We start from the raw sequence: 8,123 nt of genomic DNA, 5'->3' as shown, positions 1-8,123 counted from the left end.
CTAGCACCTTGGACTCACAAGCTTCACAAGGGACAGGGTCGGTATTCGGCTCTATCGTCGTAGAGGTAGCAGCCCCCGAGGCGGTGTCTAGCCACACATCCTCGATCGGCGCAGTCGGCTCCGAGCTAAGGGTTGGAGCGGACTCTGGTGCGGCCTCCAGGGCACTGTCCGGCAGCAGAGCTAAATCATGCCCATCGTGACAGTGCGGCGCGCTCGGCTGTGGCTCGAATCCGTCGAAGATCAAGTCTCCGCGGATGTCGGCCGTATAGTTCAAACTTCCAAATCTGACCTGATGGCCTGGGGCGTAGCTTTCGATCTGCTCCAGATGGCCAAGTTAATTGGCCCGCAGTGCAAAGCCGCCGAATATGATGATCTATCCGGGAGAAAAGTGTCGCCTTGGACCACGTCATTGTTGATGATCGAAGGAGCCATCGGGCCTATGGGTGACGACACAGAGGAACTCTCAATGAAAGCACCAATGTCGGTGTCAAAACCGGCGGATCTCGGGTAGGGGGTCCCAAACTGTGCGTCTAGGCGGATGGTAACAGGAGACAAGGGACACGATGTTTTTACCCAGGTTCGGGCCCTCTCGGTGGAGGTAAAACCCTACTCCTGCTTGATTAATGTTGATGATATGGGTAGTACAAGAGTAGATCTACCACGAGATCAAGGAGGCTAAACCCTAGGAGCTAGCCTATGGTATGATTGTTGTTCGTCCTACGGTCTAAAACCCTTCGGTTTATATAGACACCGGAGAGGGCTAGGGTTACACAGAGTCGGTTACAATGGTAGGAGATCTACATATCCGTATCTCCAACCTTGCCTTCCACGCCAAGGAAAGTCCCATTCGGACACGGGACGAAGTCTTCAATCTTGTATCTTCGTAGTCTTGGAGTCCGGCCAATGATGATAGTTCGGCTATCCGGACACCCCCTAGTCCAGGACTCCCTGATGGGCCTTTGGCCTCTTTTTTTTATTTCCTCACATGGGAAAATGCTCTAATAATGATGATCATCACACTTCTATTTATTTGCAACTCAAAGATTACAACTCGAAACTTAGAACAAAATATGAGTATGGAAATGAATCAAGAGTGACATGTATGAAAGAATTATGAAGGTGGCTTTGCCACAAATATGATGTCAACTACATGATCATGCAAGGCAATATGACAATGATGGAACGTGTCATAAAAAATGGAACGGTGGAAAGTTGCATGGCAATATATCCCAGAATGGCTATGGAAATGCCATAATAGGTAGGTATGGTGGCTGTTTTGAGGAAGGTAAATGGTGGGGTTTATGGTACCGGCGAAAGTTGCGCGGTACTAGAGATGCTAGCAATGGTGGAAGGGTGAGAGTGCGTATAATCGATGGACTCAACATTATTCATAAAGAACTCACATACTTATTGCAAATATCTACAAGTCATCAAAAACCAAGCACTACGCGCATGCTCCTAGGGGGATAGATTGGTAGGAAAAGACCATCTCTCATCCCCGACCTCCACTCATAAGGAAGACAATCAACGAAACACCTCATTCTTCAAATTTGTTACACAACAGTTACCATACGTGCATGCTACTGGACTTGCAAACCTCAACGCAAGTATTTATCAAATTCACATTTAATTCACTAGCATGACTCTAATATCACCATCCTCATGTCTCAAAACAATCATCAAGTATCAAACTTCTCATAGCATCCAACGCACTTTATATGAATGTTTTTATTATACCCATCTTGGATGCCCATCATATTAGGACTAGTTTTATAACCAAAGCAAATTACCATGCTGTTCTAAAAGGCTCTCAAAATAATATAAATTAAGCATGAGAGATCCATAATTTCTATAAAATAAAACCACCACCGTGCTCTAAAAATATATAAGTGAAGCACTAGAGCAAAATTATCAAGTTCAAAAGATATAAGTGAAACACATAGAGTATTCTAATAAATTATGATTCATACGTGTCTCTCCCAAAAGGTGTGTAAATCAAGGATGATTGTGGTAAACTAAAAAGCAAAGACTTAAATCATACAAGCGCTCCAAGCAAAACATATATCATGTGGTGAATAAAAATATAGCCTCAAGTAAAGTTAGACAAAGACGAAAGAGGGGATGCCTTCCGGGGCATCCCCAAGCTTAGGCTTTTGGTTGTACTTGAATTTCACCTTGGGGTGCCTTGGGCATCCCCAATCTTAGGCTCTTTCCACTCCTTATTCCATAATCCATCAAATCTTTACCCAAAAACTTGAAAACTTCACAACACAAAACTCAAGAGAAAATCTCATGAGCTCCGTTAGTATAAGAAAATAAACCACCACTTTAATGTACTATAAAGAACTCGTTATTTATTTATGTTGGTGGTAAACCTACTGTATTGCAACTTCTCTATGGTTCATACCCCCTGATACTACTCATAGATTCATCAAAATAAGCAAACAACACACAAAAACAGAATCTGTCAAAACAGAACAGTCTATAGCAATCTGTAATGTTAGAATACTTATGTAACTCCAAAAATTCTGAAATAAATTGTTGGCCGTGAGGAATTTTTCTATTAATCATCTACAAAAACAATAAACCTAAAATCACTCTCCAGTAAAAAAATGGCAGCTAATCTCGTGAGTGCAAAAGTTTCTGTTTTTTACAGCAAGATCACAAAGACTTCACCCAAGCCTTCCCAAAGGTTCTACTTGGCACAAACACTAATTAAAATATAAAACCACATCTAAACAGAAGCTATATGAATTATTTATTAAAAACAGGAGCAAAAAACAAAACTAGAATTGGGTTGCCTCCCAACAAGCGCTATAGTTTAACGCCCCTAGCTAGACATAAAAACAAGAATAGATCTAGGTATTACCATCTTTGGTATGCAATCCATAAATGGCTCTCATAATAGATTCATAAGGCAATTTAATTTTATTCCTAGGAAAGTGTTCCATGCCTTTCCTTAATGGAAATAGGAATCTAATATTTCCTTCTTTCATGTCAATAATTGCACCAATCATTCTAAGGAAAGGTCTACCAAGAATAATAGGACATGTAGGATTGCAATCTGTCGGCGTTCTGGGAACGGGGGTCCCTAGACTTGCCTGCCTGCGGCCTGCGGCGTGGCTCAAAGGAGGCCCAGCACAGCCCATCTTCAAGAACGCGAGCTCAAGACCCTCGCGAGGGGCCAAGCCTCGGAGGGCGGACGACAAGGAGCTTCCTCAGGCACGGCCTCATCAGGTTGACTCATGAGGAGGCGGAGAGTTCAAGGCAGGGTACCTCGCGAGGTGCCCATGATGCAAGCCATGACGACCAAGGGCGCCAGTCAGGCGCCAGCCCGTGCAGTGTCCTCCTTTCCTCTTTGGTGCAAAGGGAGCAAGCGCAGGCGAGAGTATCAAGCAAAGGCATCCATTTCGGTGCAAGAAGACCAAGACCAGCCCAACAGCCGGAAGGAAGTCATTGTGGAGCCCAAGCCGGCGTCATCACCAGAGCCTTTGGCAGGCGAGGACCAACTTTAGTCAGGATAAGTGTACCCGTTGTTCCCCTTCAAAATGGCCAATTGTTGGCGCCCTTCCCGCTCAATATTTGGGAAGAGGCCCAGGGCCCTTGCATATAAATAGGACTAGCCACCCCCAGGGTAGAGGCATCTGGACCTGACCTAGCAATCTGGATCCTCACCAAGAAACCTGTAGATAGAGCGACTGAACCCCTCCTTGCAGTTCATCGCACCGGCTAAGAACAGACCCTCGCGAGGCTGTTCTTCCTTGTATTGTTCATCATCAGCCCAAGAGGCAATCCACCACACCACACACTGGAGTAGGGTATTACACCACAATGGTGGCCTGAACCAGTATAAATCTTGTGTCTCTTTGTGCTGTTCTGTTTAGTAGTTTAGGTCCTTGCGATTCGGTGAGGAGCGAGCCGGTTGAGGGTCGAATCTCCGCGCGCACCCCAGTGTTCGAACCTCAAGGGTCTTCCGGAACCTGAAATCCGACATTTGGCACGCCAGGTAGGGGTGCGCCGGAATCTGCCTTCCGTCGTCTCATTCTTCCCCGACCACCGCAACCATGTCTGATGCTCGTCGGGCTCGCGCCGAGCGCCGAGCCGCCCTCGCCTACCATGTCGCCCAGACGGCTCCCGTCGGCGGGCGCCCTCGTCGTTCCCCGTCACCTGCGGTCAACGCCGCCATCAGCCCGACGGGGAACGAACAGCAAGCATCATCCCAGCAACCGTCCATGAGGCGGGACGGCCGCACTGCCACACCCTCGCTCACCCCTGCTGGTTCTTCGTCACGCGCGCCCCGCGCAGCCATGGAGGCCCGAGCTGCGCTACCGCCCCATCGATGACGTCTATGAAGAATGGCTTGACCGAGTCGCCGAGCTCGTCCGCGCTGCTGGAGGCGCCCCCGCACCGTCCTTCTCACTGCACCGCACCCCGCCCCGCGCAGGCGATGAAGCTCCTAGGTCGCCTCGGCCGCCTCCTCCTCAAGAAGGCGCCCTGGCTCCAAGGCCTGCGGCCCCTGGGCGGAACTCGCTCCGCCAGGCGCCAGCGCGGCAAGAGCAGAGCTGCCAAGAAGTCCCTCGCCCACGAGAAGCTGCCCGAGCACTCCCTGCTCCAGCACGTCAAGACCCTGCGCTGCCCCCAGCCGCGGTGCATGGGGATCCGCAAGACCAAGCTCTCCGTCGCCCAAGGCCCCCTATGACCACGGCGGGCTGCCGCACCTTCACCTCCGAGCTGCGCAGCGTCGCGTGGCTCGCCAAATTCAAGCCGGACCTGCCTCCCCGCTACGACGGCACGGCTGACCCTGCGGAGTTCCTCCAACTCTATGAGTTGGGCATCGAGGCTGCCAGCGGAGACAAAAAGGTCATGGCGAACTGGTTTCCCATGGCGCTCAAGGACGGAGCCCGCACCTAGCTCCTGAATCTGGCCCCAGGCACAATCTCTTCCTGGGACGAGATGCGCACCCGCTTCATCGCCAACTTCCAGGGTACTCGCGACCGGCCACCCGCCATGAGCGACACGCGCCGTATCAAACAGCAGCCAGGGGAAACCCTGCAGAAGTACATCCAGCGCTTCAACAACGCGCGCCTCAAGATCCCCAGGGTAACGGAGGAGTCCATCATCTCCGCCTTCTCCGACGGTGTGCGCGACGTCAAGATGAAGGAGGACCTGGCGATGCATGAAGATCTGTGTACCTCCTTTCAGGCCGCATCACTGGAAGACCCAGACCGCAGCAGCAGGAGGCCTCCTGTGGCCGCACCCAAGAAGAAGAAGACATCGACTGTCCTGGCCCCTCAGGAGGCAGGACCCTTAGGGCCCGCGCCTGGCCAGGAGGAGCCTCCTTCCATTGCATAGGGAAGAGCGCCCGGCGCCCTCCTTAGGCAGGGCTCGGGGGCTCTCCCCTGGAGGGCCGCCGACCTCGCCAAGGTCACGAGGGAGGCGCTTGGGCACCACGTGGAGGCGTGCTTCGAAGCATGTTTCCCTCAAGAAGGAGCAAGACAAGGAGGGCCAAACCCTCAGGAGTTCGTCATCAAGGCCATTTAGGAGTTACAGGAGTCAAGGGTCATGAGAGGCAGCCGCCGCCTACCCGCTGTGGCCCCCCATCCAGGCGAGGATGGTGGACTGCGCGTCTGCATCGACATACCAGGGCTCAACCGAGCCGCGTCTCAAGAGCGCCTCTGGCCCTCGCGAGTGGGACGTTGCGAGGGTCCGCCACACAGCTACGTGCGCATGCCTTACGGCCTGCCGAACGCGGCTGCCGCGCACCAGCGTCTCATGAGGGCCATCTTGGAGGCTGAAGAGGCAGGCGTGCCACAGCCCTGGCAGAGATGGAGACGGCCCGCGAAGAGCCGCTGGCGCCTCCGGGGCCTCCCGAGGCCCCTGGGCCTGGAGGCTCGTGAGGATTGGCTCCCGCAGCCCACCGAGTCTGCTACACCAACACCCCTTCGTCCCCAACATCATCAGGTGACGTCTTTCAAGTTTCGTTTCTGGCTGGGAGCGCCTTCTTGGCCGCATTATTCCCAGGCTGCGTGGGTCCGTCCCTGCGGCATGTATCCCTTTTATTTCATGTCCTTAGCTCATCTTATTGGGGGCGCCCCTTGGGCTGCATCATCCCCAAGCCGCTCGGGCCTGTCCCAGCGGCATGTATCCTTCTTGCATTTATCTTAGGACTATGCTTTCGATCCACCATGCTTGTTATTTGGTGCCTTTTGATAGGTGTCGAAATCTTGCGCGTTACATTGGGGGTGCCTGAGCATCGCGACTCAGTGCTCCTACCGGCTCTCCAGCCCTCACCCTCTGGTCTTGTCCATGGCATCGTGACCTGGCATGCCAGCGACGGCTGAGACCAGCCCGAGAGCCGGGAACCGAGGACGTAGAGTTCCGTCATCTAACCCAGCTTGCACGTTAGAGGGGGGGTGCCTGAGCATCGCGACTGAGGGCTCCTACCGGCTCTCCGGCCCTCACCCTCTGGTCTTGACCATGGCATCGCGACCTGGCATGCCAGCGACGGCTGAGATCAGCCCGAGAGCCGGGACCCGAGGACGTAGAGTTGCAACATCTAACCCAGCTTGCACGTTAAAGGGGGGTGCCTGAGCATCCCGACTCAGGGCTCCTACCGGCTCTCCGGTCCTCACCCTCTGGTCTTGTCCATGGCATCGCGACATGGCATGCCAGCAACGGCTGAGACCAGCCCGAGAGCCGGGACCCAAAGACGTAGAGCATCGGCATCTGACCAAATTTGCAGGAACACACTCCAAGGTAATGCCCAGAGCCAGGCGCAACCCGCCTTGAGGTAGGGCCTTGTGAGCCCCGCGCTGGCTCACGGGTGCCCAGGAGCACCTCGCCAGGCCTCTCACGCCTCTCCCAAGCAACTAACGGCTGACTGACGATCGCCACGGCGAGCTCTCGTTCCTTTTGTGATGAACCTGCAGGGTCCCTCCAAGGAGCATGCAACGACCTCGCCAAGCAATCTCTCGCCAGCCAAGGCACGAACCTGGCACCGCTCCACGAAGCGTTTCCTGACCCTCGAGATAAGTCACCCTCCGGACAGACTAGTTACCGCGACGCCATCCCCGCACCCAATGCAATCCAGTATTAGCAACATCGCTCTCCTTTCTCGCCAAATGATGGCTGCTTGAGCGCTAAGGGGGACCTCCTGAGCATCGCAACTCAGGGGCTCTTACCGGACCTCGGGCCGCTCACCTCCTGGCCTTGACCACGGCATCACGACCTGGCATACCAGCGACGGCTGAAGCCGCCTTGGGACTGGGACCTGTCGGCGCAGAGCATCAAGCCCTTGTGAGGACTGAAAGGAGGAAACTAAGCTAAAACGGAATGAGCATCTCGCACTGCTTCAAAATAAGGATCATATTGAAAGACGGAGCTAAAAACATCTTACAAGCCCCTGTGGGGTATATTCTTGGCCTCTCGCAGGAACAAAAGGCGCGAATCCTAAGGAGTCCTAACTACAGGGGGCATCAAGCAGATGCCATTATCAACAGTGGGCCGCCCGGTCCGGCGCCAACCACATACGGATCAGGGGCGGCGACGACCTAATGAGCCTGCCCTGCTCCAGGAACGGCGCAGGCTTGGGGGCTCGTAGCTGTCGTGGCTCATCTCCGGCGTCACGAGGAGCTCGGCGGAGTCACTGGATCCTCCGGCGCCTCCGTCGCCTGAGGAGCGGCCAAGGGAGCGGACGGCCGGCCTCTGCCTCGCCGCAGCAGAGTCCCGACCGCCTCTCCCGGGGCAGCACTCAAGTCGACGACCCTCCGCATCGAAGACTTTGAAGGACATCACCGAAGCACCGTCGTACTCCAGGTGGATCGTGATGGCGCCCCTCGTCCTGCAGACCCGGGCGACCTCGCCTCAGCCTCGAGTCATGAAGACCTCGCCCGGGGCAATGACCGCGACCTCAGCCCCGGTCGCGAAGGTGCCGCAGTCGGCGTGCTGCAGCCAGAGCCCCAGGGGTTCCCCCTGCCGGACGACGGAGGCGAAGAAGGCAGGGAGACGAATCCAAGACTTAGGCGGCGTGGCGGCATGAAGCACGGACTCTCGGCAGGAGCCCTCGGCGTGGACTCCAGGGGGAAAGACGCACACCTTCGTGACCCACCGGTGCCCTCGACGGT

Source organism: Triticum aestivum, chromosome 3B, assembly GCF_018294505.1.
Source record: "Triticum aestivum cultivar Chinese Spring chromosome 3B, IWGSC CS RefSeq v2.1, whole genome shotgun sequence".
NCBI classification, from domain to species: domain Eukaryota; kingdom Viridiplantae; phylum Streptophyta; class Magnoliopsida; order Poales; family Poaceae; genus Triticum; species Triticum aestivum.
This window is presented reverse-complemented; position numbering follows the sequence as displayed.